This window comes from Dipodomys merriami, unplaced genomic scaffold (assembly GCF_024711535.1).
Source record: "Dipodomys merriami isolate MVZ:Mamm:240054 unplaced genomic scaffold, mDipMer1.0.p SCAF_11, whole genome shotgun sequence".
NCBI lineage: Eukaryota > Metazoa > Chordata > Mammalia > Rodentia > Heteromyidae > Dipodomys > Dipodomys merriami.
The window spans coordinates 32,890,444-32,910,281 of NW_027202382.1; the positions used below are offsets into that span (position 1 = coordinate 32,890,444).

At 36.8% G+C, this 19,838-nt stretch overlaps 1 long non-coding RNA gene across 1 annotated transcript in view; it reads right to left on the bottom strand.

Moving 5' to 3' along the window:
* The window catches only part of LOC138816389 (uncharacterized), a 35,677-nt gene that overhangs the window by 2,091 nt on the left and 13,748 nt on the right, over positions 1-19,838 (bottom strand). Inside the window, exon 2 of the long non-coding RNA XR_011368659.1 lies at positions 4,309-4,492. This is a non-coding gene — a long non-coding RNA (uncharacterized lncRNA). The remainder of the gene's footprint in view (positions 1-4,308; positions 4,493-19,838) is intronic.

Below are 19,838 nucleotides of genomic sequence, written 5' to 3' on the forward strand. Positions count from 1 at the left end.
GATAGGATCTTGCTTTTTACCTAGACCATGACCCTTCTATTTTATGTTTCTCACTACAGAAGAATGAGAGCTAGGTCCCACTGTGCCCAGTTTGTTCTGTTGTAGTCTCATCAAAGTCACTTACTCAACCCCCTCCCCCACCATCCCAGCTCAGGATGTCCTGGAACCATGATATTTCCAATCTCAGCTTCTGGCATAGCTGGATAACAGCCAGTGCCCTCTTACCCGACGATTGTTTGAGAAGGGCTACTGTAAGTCTTTTGCTGGGGCCAGCTTTAAGCCTTCATCATCTCCATCTCATCCTACTGAGTAGTGAGGTTTACAGGAGTTAACCAATGAGCTTGCCAATCCAAATGGTCTTTTACATGAATGACCTGACTAGCAGAAACAAAAGGAAAAACTCTCAGCACCATGAATAAAAATGAGATAAGGAACATAGACTTACACTGTAGTTGGGCTGAAGATGGTCCTTGAACTAGAAAGTAAGGTGTTTAATATATATTTTGAGACAGAAGACATAATCTTGGACTCACTAAAGGTGAATAAGAAAATTGGCTGAAGGTCCATTAAATGGCACAGCTTTGAACCAATCTGATGCATATTGCAAATTCAAGAAAACATGTCTATTCTCTGTAGGCTCTGGGTGGAAAAAACCCTCCAAGAATCTGTGAAATTAAAATCATAATCCTGTTTCCTTTTGGGTATAGGATTTGAATTTAAATTATCTTTATGGTGTGTCAAGTCACAAGCTTGGCTATTTCCATACAAATGACCCTCGGTCTTTGGTCCCTTTTGGGAACCCAGAAAACTCCAACACAGCTACTCTGTGTCTGCACAGGAAAATAAGCTTACTACCTCAAATAAAAAAAAATCAAAGGATATATTCCATGATGAGAGGAAGTAACAGATGTAAGAAACATCTGATGTGGATGTGCTACCATTTCAATTAATAGAATCATGTGATACAAACTATCAAACCAATGTTAAAAAATAAGGGCAGAAAAACATGCATTAAATCTTGATGAATAAAAGAAGCAAGTATAACAAATAGATGAAAAATCAATCTTAAACTAGTCTATATAAAATACTTCTCAGAATGTTTAAATGGACAGTGTAGACACAGCCAGAGAAAGAATTCTAATCTCATAAACTGAGCCTAGTTATTCTGCCTCAATTTATTCGCTGGTCCTTGCCTGAAAGTAGAGTAAGCTCAGGGGCCTAGACCAGAGTCAACACTACTCCCGGTGTTCTTCTTTACAGGATGGCTGGAAAACCAGTCACTTAACAGAACAAATTTGCCAACATTAGAATTCTTCTGTAAGTTATGTTCAGAAACAAATGCTCATCTACTAATGAACTCTGAGAGTGTAGGTCTGTCTAGATTAAGATCTGTTTGTTAGCTTGCTTTTTTTTTTTTTGGTCTAAGATTTCTCAGTTTGGAATAGAATATCAGCAAAATATTCACCTTCTTTTAACAAAAGATGTATCAGCACATCAGTAAATCCAATGATTAGAAAATAAATGCTGATTACTAAGTCTGTCAAATATCATATTTTTTGAAACCTAACCATTCCCTAAACTACCAGAAAAGCAACCAGTCTGATACTCAGCATAAGTCTAATGAAATTTAACAATCTTAAAAACTAGCATTTTAATTTTTTTACGGAGCATGAGGGTGAGCTGATTTATCTCAGTGTAAGCAGATCCCAGTCTTCAGCATGCAGTATCATGTTTTCTATGGCTATACTACACTAAATGCATTCCTGAGGATTGGAATCAATAAAGAAAGGTATAACATTGAAAACCTGAGAACTCATACTAGACTTATTAAGCCAGTTGTGAAATCCATGTGACTGTTTTGTTGGCTGTGTTTTGTTTTTTATTCAACTTTGTAACAAAGAACAGATACTAAATTCAAACCTCCCACCTACCTCCTGCTAGGTAGGGGCCACTGTTGTATTAAAACACAACTTCTGGAAACCCTTAGCTCAAAATTGACCCCAGGTCCAATGTGTCCTTCTCTAGGATCCTTTGTGACCTTCTCAGTTACAGAAGGTGTCTATTAAGTTTGGGACATTAAGAGTTCATCATTGAGAAAGAAAGACTGGGGTGAAAAAAAATTTGAAAACAACTATTTTGTTGAGACAGGTAAACAAAGGAGGAGGTAACAACTGTCAAGAAATGTATTCATTACGTTACTCATGTAACTGTAACCTCTCTGTACAGCATCTTTACAATAAAATATTTTTAAGTATATTGGGAACAAAATAAATACTCTGAAGAATACTTAAACTTCTCAATCTCAGCAATCCTTTATTTATTTATTGGAGTCTTCATTCTTGTTCTACCATGTTTCCAGGGATATTGAGAGATAAAGGAAATATCCTTAGGCTTTCTCATCTTCATTTTTGATGAGTTTATACTTAGTAGCATTAATGTTATCATAGTCCCTACATACCTTTGTTTTCCAAGACACTTGTATAGAGCTATATATAGGCTCAGGTTTCTTAGCTATGTTATTGTGAATACAGTAATTTGCTTTAATACAAAGAGAGTCATATTAAGGAGAAAAACGTTGTTTTGACAATACTAGAGTTGAACTCAGGCCCTTTGTTGACTAGGCAAATGCTCTACCATAGAACCATTTCATAACACTTTTTTGCTTTAAGTTATTTTCTGGGAGTCTCTCTCTGTCTCTCTCTCTCTCTGTCTCTCTCTCTCTGTCTCTCTGTCTCTGTCTCTGTCTCTGTCTCTGTCTCTGTCTCTGTCTCTGTCTGTCTGTCTGTCTGTCTGTCTGTCTGTCTGTCTGTCTCTCTCTCTCTCTCTCTCTCTCTCTCTCTCTCTCTCTCTCTCTCTCTCTCTCTCCCCCCCCACCTCTCTCCCTTACATGAAACCATTCCAAGACCATGATTTTCCTAGCTCGGGCCTCTCACATAACTGGGACCATAAACATGTATTTCCATTCTTGTTTTATTGATTTATATATCATTTCAGTAACTTTTCGCTAAGACTGGTCTTGAACTATAATTTTCTACATCGTTACTTCTAGCTCACAGGTGTGAGCCGCCACATTGGGCAAAAGCCAAGAGTTGAAACCATGTTCTTATTTTCCAATAACTCCGCTGTTAACCACCATAAAATATATAATTTATTTTTCTTATTATTTTACAATCACCATAATATAAAATCTGAACAAATCAAGAGTCATCAAATTACCATAACAAAATTGGGTGATAATAAGTGGTTTGAGATATATCAGATGAGTATAACTCAACTATTTTATGGGATTATATGCATAAGGACCATTTCACAAAAGGACCTAATGTTATGTATTACCCCCAATTTTTGACTGTAGGATATTTTTTTCCCACAGCATATTTTGTCACACAACTCTTATGTAGAATGCACATTGAGAACTGTTTTTGCAGACTGATTTATCACTGGAGTAAAGTTTACATTGTTATTGTAGCCAATATGTGGGTGCTCAGAGTGAAAGATGGAAGTATATGAGCCCCCTTTTAAGGTGTTATTTTCTCTAGGTTTCTTTCTATTTCCATATGCTGTGAGTTTCACTGAACACCTGGAGGAAATCCATCTTCCTGGAGCTCCAGGTCATATGGGAACAGTGAATGATGTTCACAAGTTTCCCCTCCTACAAATGTTATGCCCTCTCACAATATTTTTTTTTCTAAGAAAACTATAAGGACTTAGTTTTTCAACTAGAGAGTTATAACAAAGCCAATCAATTGACATTTTTGAGGAGATTTTTTTTTCAAACTCAACATTCAACAAAAATGTGTGAAAAGTAAAATAAGACTTGGCTTAATAATTCTTTTCAGAAAGAAAATAATGTTTTTTAAGCTTCTTACAGTGGCCAGTGATACATAACTAGTTGGCAAAAACTTGGACTACTCATACAATCTATATTCACACCTTGATTCTCTCTCTGTCTTCCTTTAATCTGTTGGCAATTACCACAATGGGGATAATCAATAATGAAATAAATGGGAGAAAGATCGAATGTACTAAAAAAAAAGTAGGTATTATCCAGCCAGTATGGAGGCAGACACCTGAACAGTGAAGGGAAGTGAGGGAGAGCTCTCTCTCTATATATATAAAATCCTAGATTGAGGAAACAGCCTGTAAAATATTCCTGGATTTTCATTCCATCTGTGGAACTGGAGGTAAGAGAGAGAATTCTATTATCCCTTTCTTTTGAAGCTTCAGAGTTCTTACAGATAGTGCTGTGCCTCCTGGAGCCTTCCATCACAAAATACATGAGTAGAAATGACCTGGAAGATTACTTACCACAGTATTTTAGACACTGTTCTATGGGGCGGCAGGAGAGATATGCAAAAACACATCTGGGAGTGAGGGCTCCAGATCCCCTTCTTTCAGTTCAAAAGCATCAGCTCTTTGTTCTTACTGGAGAATTCTTTTCTTTTATTAAGCTAGGCCTCATATTTGAAGTTCATGCCATCATATTTGTCACCTGTAAGGTCACCAGGGAAATCTTGAATTGAGGAATTCGATTTGGTTGACTCATTCAACATGGAGTCAAAGGAAGGAAGAAAGGAAGGAAGGAAGGAAGGAAGGAAGGAAGGAAGGAAGGAAGGAAGGAAGGAAGGAAGGAAGGAAGGAAGAAAGGGAGGAAGGAAGGGAGGGAGGGAGGGACGGAGGAAGGAAGGAAGGAAGGAAGGAAGGAAGGAAGGAAGGGAGGAAGGGAGGAAGGAAGGGAGGAAGGGAGGAAGGAAGGGAGGGAGGAAGGGAGGAAGGGAGGAAGGGAGGGAGGGAGGGAGGAAGGAAGGAAGGAAGGGAGGGAGGGAGGGAGGGAGGGAGGGTAAAGGAAGGCAGGCAGGTAGGCAGGCAAGCAAGTGATAAGCAGTTGTGATCTGAGTGTGGGAAATAAGGAGAAAAACTCAAGTAATTAGAAGTCAGAAAACAGAAAGATGGACACATCTCTTGTGCTTATATCCCACCCATTATTTAATTTTACTAGCAACTGCATTGGAAAGACTTACTAGAAGTTTCTATCCTTAAAAAAGAGTCATCTGAAAACCTTGAAGTTAAAGAATAAACATATGCAATGGGCAAAAATTGTTAAGTGAGAACTAGCAAAATGAATGGGAGATAATAAAGAGAGAGTCTGGCTGATGGAAGAGCAGAAAGTAAATTTATAGTAAGCATGATTAACATCCAATGAAATAGGAAGATAGAGCTTCCTTGAGACAAAACTAACAAAGAACAAGCCGGAAGTGGTGCTGTGGCTCAAGTGGTAGGACGGTAGCTTTGAGCTGAAGAGCTGAGGGCAGCGCCCAGGCTCAGAGTTCAGGCCCACCACCAGACCCAAAATAAAAACCAAAAAAACTAACAAAGAAGCCATACACCAGAAGGATCAGAAAATCTGGTTAGAAAACAGGAATAGTAGCAGGAACCACAGGTGAGAGCCAAATGAAGAGGACGGAGAGAAAAAAATTGCTGATCTGGAATATCAAACTACAAAAACTCTTAGACCATACTCAATGATAGGAAATGTAACCCTAGGTCCCCTTCAAGAAAGGACTCAGGGTCTAGCTTCAGCAACATACATATCCAACAATCTTGTTATCAGCTTCATGAGTATTCATTGAAGCAAGGTCACAGATATATAGAACCACTAGCCAATGACTGAGCATGGCTATGGTCATGTGGGAATTCTCTTACAAGAAATCCTTGTTCCAGAGCATCCTTTCAGACTGAAATGGATTATAACGTCAAAAAATATTTGATAGATTTCCTATCCACCAATTATTCTGCCACTCATTCTTTAATCCATAAATTATACTCCACGAACAAACTTTGGACTCCTAACCCCACCATGGCATTTGACCCCTCTAAAGTAATGTTGCAACAGCAACTTTCTGATGAAAGGTATGAGGAGAGGGAAAGTGTGAAAGAGAGGTGAAGAAACATGGATCCAGGATACATCAATATATGAGGAAAAAAAAATTCCAGCTCTGCACTGAGTTCCCCAACTCTTGAGAACATTTCACAAAATAAATGCAAAAAAAAAGAATTCTGTGTCCATATAAATTATAACTTGAAATTGAGAAACAGCAACATTTGCAGGCAAAGACTTAGAAAGTCGTAACAAAATGATTGATGATGATGATGATACCTTGAGTCAGATTCTTTTATAGCTATCCCAGACTGGGTTCAAATTCACTGTAGTCCATCCTGGTTTTGAACTCTTGATTCTTCTACCACAACATCCCAAATGCCAAGAATATTAGGGAAACAGCCTGGCTCAGCAAAATAACGTTCAAGCAGGGATTACAGAATCAATTTAAAGCGCAACACATAAAAAAGAACATAACTTCAGTTCATACTTATGAGAAAACTAAATGACATGCCATGTACGATACATCCATTCTTTTTATAGAGTTGATTCGAAAAAAATTCCAGTGCTAACAATCAGCTAATGGGAGTCAGAGACAAGTTCATAACAAATTTTTGCATCTTGAGTAGACAAAGGCTGCAGATACCAAGTAACCTTAGCTATTGATGGGAAATTAACAATTTAGGGAAACTCACAATGGAAACCAGTTGCAGTCTACTTTTGATATGGAGCAATTATTTTCAGCAGCCCTTCCTACAGATACTAATTCCATAAAATATAAGTCCCTTTTATAAAATGCATAAAATGTACCTAAAATCTATGAAGTGCCTTTTAATATAGAAATGACCTAGAACACATAATATAATATAAATGCTTTGCAAATGACTGGTGTATTGAACAATTCCAGAAATTATAAGAAAAAAGTCTGTATATGTTCAGTACGAGATGCAAACTTTTTCTGAATACTTTCTTTGATTATTTTGAAACTGGTGTATTAAATTGATACATGGGAAACCCACAGACACAGTTGGTAGAATGTGTTATTTTTCAAACTACAAAAGGAAAAAAAAAAGTAGAATAGAAACAAAAGCTTTATTTAACAGAAACAGGAAAGGAAGACTAAAGCAAAGAACAAAGTAGATAAACATAAAAACAGTAATAACAAAGACAGCCAGCATTATGCTACTTTCAAGTAATATTCTCTCAAAGTACAATGGAAAAACATATACCAGCATATAGAAACCAAAAGAAAGCTTTATATATGAGACAAACTGAAATTTAAGGATAAAAGTTTTATAACAGAGAAAAGAATATTTCCTGGTAATAATCCTAACAATATACCAAGAAGAATGATTTATGATTTTTTTCTCCATCTAACAATATTAAGGTATAAAGGCCAAATAAACTTTCAGTGAATTTCAAATAAATACACACTAGACTGACTATATTCTCTAATCAGAGAAATTAAATTTAGAGTTCAGATAAAATAAAGTCTATGAAATCTCAGCAATAAAGAAATCCTTCAATTAATAGTTTAACAAAGTGGATATTAGGTAACTGAAACACCTCAGGACTACAGAGGGTAGAGCCTAATGGGAGGCCGGTAGAGAGATGGAAAGAAGAATGATGAGTAACACAGTCATTATACTCAATGTACATAAGTAGAAATGGAATGAGAAACATTGAGACAGGTAGGAGTTGGCAGTGGGAGGGGAAGAATGATGAAAGGCTGATTCTGAGCAGGTTGCATTGTATACACAAACAGACGTCTTACACTGAAACTCCCTTGTACAATTATTTGAAGATAGCAATAACAACAATAATATATTAAAAAGAAAATGTCACTTCACAAAGATAGTCCTGTTACATAATAACTTTGAGAAAACAATGATTTGATTCCATTTAGGCTTTGGTGCAATTGAATCCCTGAAGGGGTTTAGTTGTGGCAATTATTTTATTTGGGTAGCCTCATACTCAAACTATACACTAAATCCAGATGCTGAAATTCCTTATCACAAAACCTAGCTGTTGGAAATTCTTGTCAGCATGTCTGTGAGTTCTATATCCATGGGTTCAAGAATGATAGATTCAGAGAAGGTATTTAGAAAAAAATTACATCCATATTGAACACATATGGAATTTTTTTCTATTTTTTGCTAGAGAAATATTCATATAAAGTATGTTGACTATAATGCATAACATATAACTAGTAAATAAACCAAATTCAATCAGGCCCCTGTGCCTGAATAGCTGGAGGTAGTATGTTGAGGAGAAATAGAAACAAAACAGAAGGTTGTTGAGAAAATTTAGGTCTGCCTTGCTTTAAAAAATGAGGAGTAAGAATAATAGGAAGAATGTTATATTTTGGAAGTATCTGGAGAGAAGTGCCAATAAACACATTGACTGTCTTTAAAAGAAGGTGGTAACTTACTTTTTAAAAGGGGATGGGGTAGGAGGAATGAATGAGAATGTTGAGGAGGTGGGAGGGAAGGGATGGTAGGGGAAAAACAAAGGAGGAGTCACCAATGCTTGATCAGAAATGTACTCATTACCTTGCTCATGTTAACTATAACCCCTCTGTACAGTATTTTCACAATAAAAACATAAAGGGATGACATTGATCAAGTTATCAACAAGCATTGTTTTCATAAACTGTTCTGCTGAATATCAACTCCTTTGTATAACTACTTAAAGAGAATTAAAATATTTTAAAAAGAGAATGCAAGAGACAAGTGTGGCCATGATAATTCCAGACGGAGGGCAAGAGATTCTAGTTGGGAAAGTTAACTATTTCCTATATATTCTAACATCATCATCACCATGCTCTCTCCTTAGATTGTTAGCTTTGAGGATCATGGACAGGCACAACAACTTGTAAAATGCTTCTAATGATTATAGTAGCAAATCTGAGGATGCAAATTACAAATATGCATGCATGCGCGCGTGCACACACAGGCACACAGAAAATAATGCTGCACAAAGACAGTAATATTAAGATTTTTTTGTAAGTGGAAGAAATGAGAATCGCTAGTATTCATACTGTCTTTTTCCTCAAGAAAAACTGTAAAAGGAACTCCATATGATTTGCATGCACGTGGATGTTCTTTGTAAAACAGAAGATTGTTGACCCAAATGTGTAGAGCAGAGAGGTGTTAAAAACAAGGCTGTAGAGAAAAAATCTATAGGGCGCTCACGGAGAGGATATGTTTTATTTTTGTTTTAATTTATTTTTAAAGATAATAAAAATAAATTTATTTTTATTGGAAGGATGACGTGCAGAGGGGTTATAGTTATGTAAATCAGGTAATGAGTACATTTCTTTTTGAACAGCGTCACCTCTTCCTTCCTTTTCTTCTAGTTTTGTTCCCTCCCAACCCTCTTACCCCACAAGTTGTAGAGTTCATTTTTCAACATAGTGTCTAATGAGTATCACTGCTGCAATTGTTCACCTTTTTCCTGCCATTTCTGTACTCTTCCTTACTTTCTCCCCAAAATGAACGAACTTACATAGAAGACAAAACTTACAAAGGTGAAAAACAGTGACAAAAGGGAATAAAACCCCACAGAAAGTACAATAACAACAACAAATCCCTCTTTTTCCATTTATTGGATTTCATTTTGATAAACATTATTTTTTATGATCAGATGCATATAGCAATTGAGTCTTTATGATCATCTCCTAAGAATATCTTCCTTTGGTCTCACTGTGTGAATGTTTAGAGCTCTGTTTAAGTTATCATGTCCAAATGTGATTTTTTTTGTCTTTTACCATGCATTGTGTTTACTTGAAGATTTATAGGCAAATTCTAATTACTACATACCATGCAACATATGTTTTTGGGTCTATCTTACTTCATTTAATATATTTTTTCCAAACCTTTCAATTTCCTAATGATTGGGTGGTATCATTCTTTCTGATAGAAGCATAAAACTCTGTTGTACATATATAGCACATTTTCTTGATCCATTTGTTCACTGAGGGGCATCTGGGTTGATACCATATCTTGGCTATGGTAAACAGTGATGCAATGAACATGGTTGTGCTGGTAGCTTTATACTTAAGGCTCAAAAATTAAATCCCCCAAAAAACAAATCTTCAAAAAACAACAACCCAATTAATAAATGTGCTAAAGATGTAAAGAGAGACGTCTCAGAAAAAGAAGTAAGAATGGCCATTAGACATATAAAGAAATGTTCAACATCTCTGGCCATAAATGAATTGCAAATTAAATAATATTGAGATTCTTCCTCACCCCAGTTAGAATGACCATTATCAAGAAAACTATCAAAAACAGATGTTGATGGGGATGTGGCCAAAAGGGAATGTTACTACACTGTTGGGAATGTAAATTTGTTCAACCACTCTGGAAAGCAGCATGGAGTTTCCTAAACATAGAGCTTCCCTATGACCCAGCAATTCCACTCCTGGGTATTTATTCAACTGATCACAAACCAACCCACACTGAGGGATGTTTTAATGAGGTATGATTGACTGGAATTTGAGAAGGTTAATACTCAAGTCTTGTTTCTTTCCTTGGTAAATCAATTATTCTTTATGTATTCAGCTTCTTTCCTTGAAGTACAAGACTTTGAATTATCTCTGAGATGTCTTGAAGTTCATTCTTCTTCCAGCATTGTTTCTTAATTAATTATATAACTTTGAGAACCCATTTGACTCCATACCATAATAATTCTGAACTTTAAGTTCCAAATGCACATATAACTGTGAGCCAGAAAATAGAGGCATTTGTTTTGGTTCCATTCTGCACCAAGAATGAATATCCTGTGAAGATGTCATGTATACTGACCACCTAATGAGTACATTAGATACTAGACATTGTTTTAAATGTTTTATATATATGTCCCTTTTAGACACCTCTGAAGACTTTTGGAGATTAGTAGCATTTTCTTCCCTTTCCAAAAATGAAGACCAAATGCTTAGTATAATCCTCAATATAGAGCAGGTCAGGAATCAAAACTAGGTCTGTCTCATCTCAAAATATACCCTTTAAATGACTTACTGTGTTAGTCTGCCAGATCAAAAATTTGGAGCAATGTAATTCCTTCAGTTGAGCTATATTTCAGCTTTTACTAAAGATAACTCAGAGATGTAGACCTTTTTCTTAGCTATTAAGCCCATATAAAATCTATGATGGTGATGTAAGTATATCAGTAAAGGTGAATAGAAAAAGAAATATGAGAGCTCTCATAGAAATGTTTATCAGACAATCCAGTTTGAAGTCCACTTTCCGGACACGTAATGAATGTATTCCTTTCTCTTAAACCAGAATGTCTATTGAAAATGATCATTAGTGCAATCATTGGCTAAATGTAAACTGTATCAAATGGACTGAAATTTATATAGATGCACACATTCAGCAATTTCATGGAAAATTGCTTCCAAAATTACACCCAGAGAAAGGACCCCCATTAATAATGCTTCTTGAGGCCAAATAAATTCCTTCAGAATCTTTTGCTTTATGTAATTAGATGTATTGGGAAGCAGCTGGCTTCGGAGAGGTAGACTGCATTAATGAAAACATAGTGGGATTCTTACAATAATGACTCTAAGATTGGTACACAGTGGATGCTTCCTAAACCAAGGAAAGATGTGTCTCCAGTGAGAATTTCACAGAAACAATAAAATCATCATACAGCACCACTGTGCTATATGCTGAATGCATCCACTTGCAAATATTCTTGTAATCTTCACAGCAACTGTGAGAGGTGGATGAAACTAACCTTTAACCATCCCTTTGTTTCAGTAATGAAAGCAAAGTCAGAATGAATGACAGATGTAGCCAAAGGCCGAGTTAGAACATAGTACAGTTGGGGGTTGATTTTTTTTTAAGTTTGAGTGGAGAGGATATGTAGTTTTTTTTTCACATTTATTGTGGATTAGGAGCAGGGTCATATTGTCTGTGTTCCTTTTCCTAAATGCTTCAAATTTTCTTATTGATGGGCTTTTGTCATGAGGACAAGGCATATGTACAAGAGTAAAAGAAATAAAAGTGAGAGAGAAAATGAACTGTCCAAGGTCAGACGTTCATTACTTAATAAATATTTCTGCTGTTGTCATGAAGTATCCTAGGGTTTAGTAAGAACATTGGTGGGTAACATAGCCCAATGAATTTTTAATTCCTCATTGCTATAATGAATACCAAGGAGTGGGAATTTCTAAAGAAACAAAGCCTATTAATTTTGTACTTCATATAGTTAACCATCCAAGCAGCATGCCTTGTGCTCTAGTGAGGGCCTTTCTGGCTAGATCATACATGGCAGATGCATTATGAAGAGATTGTACAATAGTGCAGGTGATTGCATGAAGACAGGAAGCCAGAGAAGAGTTCAAGCATGAAGTGGAGAACGGGCAGACTAGCTCTTTTCTAACAACCTGCTCTTGCCAGTACAAATCACAGCCCCACAAGATCTAAGAGCCTAATGACCTTATCAGGCCCCATCTGTTAAATATAGTGCACCTCCTTTTAGCATCGTCACACTGGACACAAAGCTTAGAGGCAGTCAAACCACATCCAGACTGGAACAGTTAGTAAATGTAGGGGTCATAATTGCAACACACATTCATTTGAACACAAATCAAGGTCTTTGTCTCCCTTACTGAATCATGGAAATTTCTACTTTCTGTTTTGCCCTTCCTTCTTTCCTCCCTCCCTCGCTTCCTTCCTTCCTTCCTTCCTTCCTTCCTTCCTTCCTTCCTTCCTTCCTTCCTTCCTCCCTCCCTCCCTCCCTCCCTCCCTCCCTCCCTTCCTTCCTCCCTCCCTCCCTCCCTTCCTTTTTTTCTTCCTTCTTTCCTCCCTCCCTCCCTTCCGTCCTTCCTTTCTTCCTTCTTTCCCTCCTTCCTTCCTCACTCCCTCGCTTCCTTTCTTCCTTCCTTCCTTCCCTTCCTCCCTCCTTTCCTTCCTCCCTCCCCCTCCCTCCCTTCCTTCCTTCTTCCTTTCTTTTCCCTCCCTCCCTCCCTCCCTCCCTTCCTCCTTCCCTTCCTTCCTTTTTCCCTTTCTTTCTTTCTTTCTTTCTTTCTTTCTCTCTTTCTTCCTTCCTCCCTTTCTTTCTTTCTTTCTTTCTTTCTTTCTTTCTTTCTTTCTTTCTTTCTTTCTTTCTTTCTTTCTTTCTTTCTTTCTTTCTCTCTTTCTTCCTTCCTCCCTTTCTTTCTTTCTTTCTTCCTTTCTTTCTTCCTTCCTTCCTTTCTTTCTTTCTTCCTTCCTTTCTTTCTTTCTTTTTCTACCTCTCTCCTTCCTTCCTCCTTCCTTCCTTCTTTCCTTCCTTCCTTCCTTCCTTCCTTCCTTCCTTCCTTCCTCTCTAATTTTCTCTTTCCTTCTTTCCTTCCATCTTTTTATCTCCTTCCTTTCTTTCATTTTCTTCTATATTTCACCTTTTTATAATCTTTAAGTAGTTGTATCGAGGGTTTCAACATGCCACTTTATGAATTCAATCTATCTTTGTGTCTTCCTTAACTAAAACCAGATTGAAAACTACAAATACATATTTACATCTGTTCGCCTGACTAAAAGACCAAATGCTGTCAAATGGCCTCATAGTGATGGGATTTTCACTTCTCTGTATGAGTTGGGATATAGAAATTGGACTGAATGCCATCCATAATTGTCACTCCTGGGTTGACAACTTCCTTCTCCTTGGGAAATAAGACTTGTGCTTTCTCCTTTTAAATTAAGTACAAGAACGTGACAACTGATTTATTATCTTTTCACGTGATAGAAAAGTGTAATAAAGATGATGTAAAAATGTGGCTATTTAGGAAAAAATCAGGCAGAATTCTGTTGTGGTTGGACTTCATGTTAATGTTAAACTTGCTTGATCAAAAAAAATTTTTGTTGTTATTGTTCTTGGGTTTTTCCTGTTGTTGGTTATTTTTCTGGTTAGACATCTCAGAAACTTAAGGTATCATTAGTAATAGAATTCAAGAAACTTCAGGGGAAAAAAAGTGTCTTGTATATTTTTGACTCATTGACTCTCCATCTCATTTCCAATCTCATCTGAAAATGTATCTTTTTCTCTCCTGACCACATTTGCTAATTGCTCCCTCTCATGGCTATTATTTAACTGGAAATATGTGATCATTTTAACAAAGGTATTTAACTTCATGGGTTTGCTGAGATGTTGTTTTTTTTAACACTGGTAGGTTGAAAATGTAGGTGGCTAGGGTTTTTAACTGGTAAGGGAACTTATGAAATAAATCCCTGTCAATCTCTTAACTAGGAGAGAATTCCTTCACTTTTTTTAAATTGTGAAAATACCATATAGCGGGGTTACAATTACATGGGCAAGGTAGTGAGTATATTTCTTATCAAGCATTGTTGCCTCCTCCTTTGTTTCCCCTTCCCATCCCTTCCCATCTCCCACTCTCCTCCCACCCCATCCTCCCCATCCCCCCACACCAAAGTTGTAAAATTCATTTTCGACATAACATCTTGTACATCTCATTGTTGCAATGGATCTACTTGTATCCCTATTTTAACTATTTGTTTTTTCCATTCCCCTCCACAAATTATACCAACATCAAATACAGTTTAAACAGAGGTTATACTGTGGGGGAGAGACATACAAAGCAACAAAGAAATATCTTATAAATATGTTAGAAACGATAGCATGAAAGAAAAAAAAATTTGAGTCCTTATCTTGGGGTTCATTTCGCTTAACATCAGAATTCCTTCATTTTAAAAAACACACACCCTCCCCAAATCCCACCCTAAAGAGATTGGATGAGCACTGGATTTACAGGTTATACTATAAAAATTAGAAAGTTTTCATGTTCTAAGTATTTAATATTCAATATTTCAACTTCTAAATATTCAAATATTTATGATGCATTGCCAAATGATACAGCATATCCTATAGCTCATTACAACCTTTCTCTACCCACTGTCAAATCATATTTCTACCACTCTATAGCTGGGTGACTCTGAATTCCACTTAAGAGTATAGAATCTTCTTTTCTTATCTTCTATATGGGGTTGATTTGCTTATTCCATGTGGTCTCCCATGATTAAATAATATGCTGTCCACAAAACTCTTGGTGTAATGCAGTTCAACAGTGTTAGCTAGACTAATTGAGTGGAGAAGCATAGAGAAATACTTGAATAACACAGAATAATAATGTTCTCGATACACTAGTGATTCTAGATCCACAGTAAGTTCCTTGGGCAACAAGGTTATTGCTGTAACCAACCCCAGAGCTAGAATTATTTCTAGTTGATAATAGGTTATCAAACTATCTATGAATCTTTCACAATATAATCACTTTGCTTTTTAGCAAGTTTTTGCACATCTACAATCTCACATGGTTCCACTAATGTTGCACATGCAAACATGATTTACCTTGAATCCTCTTTATTGAGGGGGTACTTGGAGATCCAGATGAAGGTGTGGATAATTCTTAATTCATCATTTTTTTCTCCCCACTCACAGTTAGTTAGTATGCACACCCTGAGTGTTTACCTCCAATTTTTCTTAACATACTAATGTTGCTTTTGTCATAGCCTAACTGACTGGTATTCTTCCAATGAATGGATGTAACAAGTTCCATCGTTAATCTGCCTACAGATGCTGTCATTTTCTGTCTTCTGGAACACCAAATACTTGAGGAGTCTTTATAATGAGGTAGGCACCATTGGGTCCACACACAAAGAGGTAAACCAGATTCAATATTTGTATTTGTGCATTTTCACTCCAATGGATAATCTTAGGACTAAGTTGACACCTGGTATTAGCAAGTTCCCACTAGCAGCTAAATCCATAGAGGATTCTTTAATAAGAAATTTAAAATTCTGTATTCATGTGTCTTCTCAACCTTTAAATGTCATTATTTTCTTTTAAACAATCTTCAAACTTTCTGTCATCCATATCGAAAACACAGTATTCAGTGCTCTAATCACTTTTGTCACTTAATAATACAAAGAAAATTCCATGCTTCTTTAAATCCCCAAACTTACTATTCTATCCACCAGGAATGTATTGTTAAAATACCTTTTTTGCCAACTCTCTACCAGAAGCAATTATAATGCTAATGGCTACCCTTTTAGTGATTTGCCTCTAAGGAAAGTGTTAAGTGCTCTATGTGGGTGTATTTATACCTAATCTCGCATTAGGTATCATTAGGTTTTATTTATTAGGTATTATTAGATATTACCTTAGTTAATTCTTAGAAGATCATTTTATAGAAGGGAACCTTACTACATTGTTGGTGGGAGTGTAAACTTGTTCAACCACTTTGGAAAGCAGTACGGAGGTTCCTCAAAAGACTCCACATAGAGCTCCCTTATGACCCAGCAATCCCACTTTTGGGCATTTACACAAATGATCACAAACAAGACCATACTAAAGCTACCAGCACAACAATGTTTATTGCAGCATTATTTACCATAGCTAAGATACGGAACCAACCCAGATGCCCCTCAGTAGATGAATGGATCAAGAAAATGTGGTATATATACACAATGGAATTCTATGCCTCCATAAGAAAGAATGACATTGCCCCATTTGTTAGGAAATGGAAAGACTTGGAAAAAATTATATTAAGTGAAGTAAGCCAGGCCCAAAGAAACATAGGTCCCATGGTTTCCCTTATTTGCAATAACTAGTATATGTCTGAGTCAACCAGAAAAGGTCAGATAAGTTGATGTTAGGGGAATGAACCCCAAGATAAGTATTCAAATGTTATTTTTCCTTTCATGCAATTGATGATAAAATTGAATTTCTTGAAAATTAAAAGCCCATAACCTTACACAAAGACAGCGAATGGTAGACCATCATTTCAAATCCTGTCTGATGCCCAAGTCCAGGTTTGTAACTGCTCTGCTTTGTGATAAGAGAACTCCTATTCATCTTTCAAGAACTAATCTAAGGCCCGGGCTGGTGGCTCATGCCTGTAATCCTAGGTACTCAGGAGGCTGAGGTCTGAGGATTGTGGTTCAAAGCCAGCCAAGGCAGGAAAGTCCATGAGACTCTTATCTCCAATTAAAAAAAAAAGAACTACCAGAAAACCGCAAGTGGCACCATGGCTCAAGTGGTAGAGCGCTAGCCTTGAGCTGAAGAGCTGAGGGACAGAGCCCAGGCCCAGAGTTCAAGCTCCACGACCGACGAAAAGAAGTAATCTAAGGACACCATCTTTGAAAGCATGGTTGACTTGCTTAGGCAAGCCAAATCTTCACATTGACCCTTGTATCTCTGTGTTGGACTTTTGTGCACGTGTCTTGTATACATGTTTGCATTTATTGTTTAGAGGTTGTCCTTCACTGCTGGCTTGACTTAGGTCTATTCATCCCCATTTTCCATGAGTTTACCTTGGAATCAAACCAACAATATGTTTCCAGTCTGGCTGGTGAGAGAATGCCCTGGCTTTGGCAGGTTTCCTCTTGGAAGCAAAATATGACTAGTTGAGGATTAAAGAGAATCACAAGAGATGTAGAAGGTGGTAGCTGATGAAAGTTTTGCCTATGATGCATGGGTCTTATCACATTAAAAAAATAAGCCATATCTTCCTTGGGAGTGGAAGAAAGAACAACATGGTGAAGGCAGCAAATATGTTCCAAGAACCCTGTGTACAAATATGGAAAATCAATGTGAAATCTCCTTATATTACACGTGTATCCTAACCCAAAAATTAAAAAAAACAGACTTTTACAACAAAGAAAAATTCAACCACAAAAGGAAACCTCCATGTGACTTGTGACTGGTCATTCATAGGAGGAAGTAAGCATGGGGGGGAAAAAAAGAAAAGAAAAAAAGGAAAAAGAAAAAGAGAAAATGATAAAATACTAACCAAAATTGGCTGGGAGTTCTTGCAACACAACACAAACATAACCCCTAAACTTTTCTTCTTGCCATGTACATTTTCCATCTAGTTGTTTTGACACTATACCAGTGCTCCAGTTACAGGTCAGCACTAAGTTCACCTGGGTTTAATTGGAAAGTACATGGACTTGTTTCACAAATGCTCTAGGGAAAAGCTGACCAAGAGACTTGTATTGCCAATTTGAAACCTAGCTATATGAGAATTTAAAACATAAACAAAACTCTCCATCACAATTCTTAGCAATGTGCCTTCTTCCCCTTTCCATGGATGGATATGATAATATTTTAGGTTAAGAAAAAAAATGTGTAAAGGCAATACTGATAATGACCTAAAAGGCCAGTTTAGGATTGCTGTGGCACACACATGACTCATCAGTAGCAGATTGCTTATTCATGGGTTCAATTCTCCTCTTCCCTCTTATTTATAACCCAAGTTGACAAGCTATCTTGGTTTTGCAAGCACAGATTCCGTGTTTTGGGAACATGTTTGTTTCAAGGAAACAGTTCAGCTAAACAATAACAACAACAATCCAGCTTGATTTTTCCATCTTGTTTGCCAATAGGTCATAAGCTGTGACTCAGCACCGATTAGGGAAGTAAATAAATAATAATTCCACTTCAAATCTTTCTCCAATACCACATGCCAAAATTTGCAATCATGCTTAAAAGCATAAAGGAGACAAATATCCAATTCAGAAACCCACCTCTTTACTGCTATGTTACTAGTAGTATAACATTAGTTTGTGTGATAAGCAGACCCTGGTGATTCAACGTACCAATTTATATGTCCTTGTCTCAACTTCTCCTGTAATGTTGGTATTTAGGACCAGTAGAAAAGCTTGTCCAAGCAATAGGACATTACCCCTCATTCTGACAATGCAGCTCTGCCTCTTCATCTCTTAAGTTACACACTCTCTCAGAATCTAGCTACTAGTCTCTAAGGAGAGAGATTCTAAGATAAGATCAGCCTCCCTCAAACAATGAAGAGATTTAATTTCTAAGTTTATTATGTGATTCCACTCTGTCAGGAGACATCATGCCTGAGCATCATCTTATTTTAGGGAGCAATAGGACAGTGCTGGGGTTTGAGCTCAGGGCTTCAAGCTTACTAGGTAGATGCTCTACTGCTTGAGCCATACCTCCAGCACTTTTATTCTGTTTAGCTATTTTTTCAGATAAGGTTGAATATCTTTACTCAAGGCTGGCCTCTGACTATGACATACTCTTACCTTGATTCCTGAATGACTGCTATCATGTACTACTATGCACTAGAGGACCTACCTTGTTAGTGGAATTAGGATCTTACTACTTTCCCCTCTCCCCAAGGCTTTCCTCAAACCACAATTCCCATGGATTACACATTCATATATGGAAGAATTACAAGCATAAGCTGCCACACCCAGCTCCTGAGTACTGTTCTGTATATAAATCTATGAAAATATCTACTTTGTTAAGTTGCTCCCAAATTACTAATGATCCCTAAGAAATTATTGGAGTGTTTGTTGTTTTAGGCTATTAATATTTATAGTTTGTTACAATGGAGCAATAAATAACCAAGAATCAATAAAATAACCAATATATAAACAACTAGTATAATAATTAATCACTTTCCTCCAAAATAAATTGAGGATAGCTATAGTGACCACTTTAGCATTATCAAGACCAAGGGCATAATGCATAAAGCAGTAAGCATGATATTTGACACGTGTAACTGCATGAGTACATGTTGTTTTTAATGCTTTTGGTGCTAACATTATTGTTGGTTTTATCTTACTTTAAACTTGACCTTTTATGATTCCTTCACATTAGGCTATGGTGGCGGTTCAAATCTTTAGGGATTTAGGTAATATTTATATTGGACCCAAACTATATCATCTGAAAAATGTATAGAGCTGGCAATCTGAATACCACTGTAGGAGAGGCTATGTGTCCTTGGATTCTAACAATCCCATACCTGGACTTTGATAAGACTGATATGTTTCTGGTCAGGATGTGGTCCATAGCTTTTACATCCAAGGACATATCCAAAATTTGATTCAGAGGGTAGTGAGTAGCATCAGGTCATGTAAGTCCACCAAGGCCTAAGGGCTGGAGAATATTAAAGGTTGAGAATGAAACTCTGTTGCCTGCC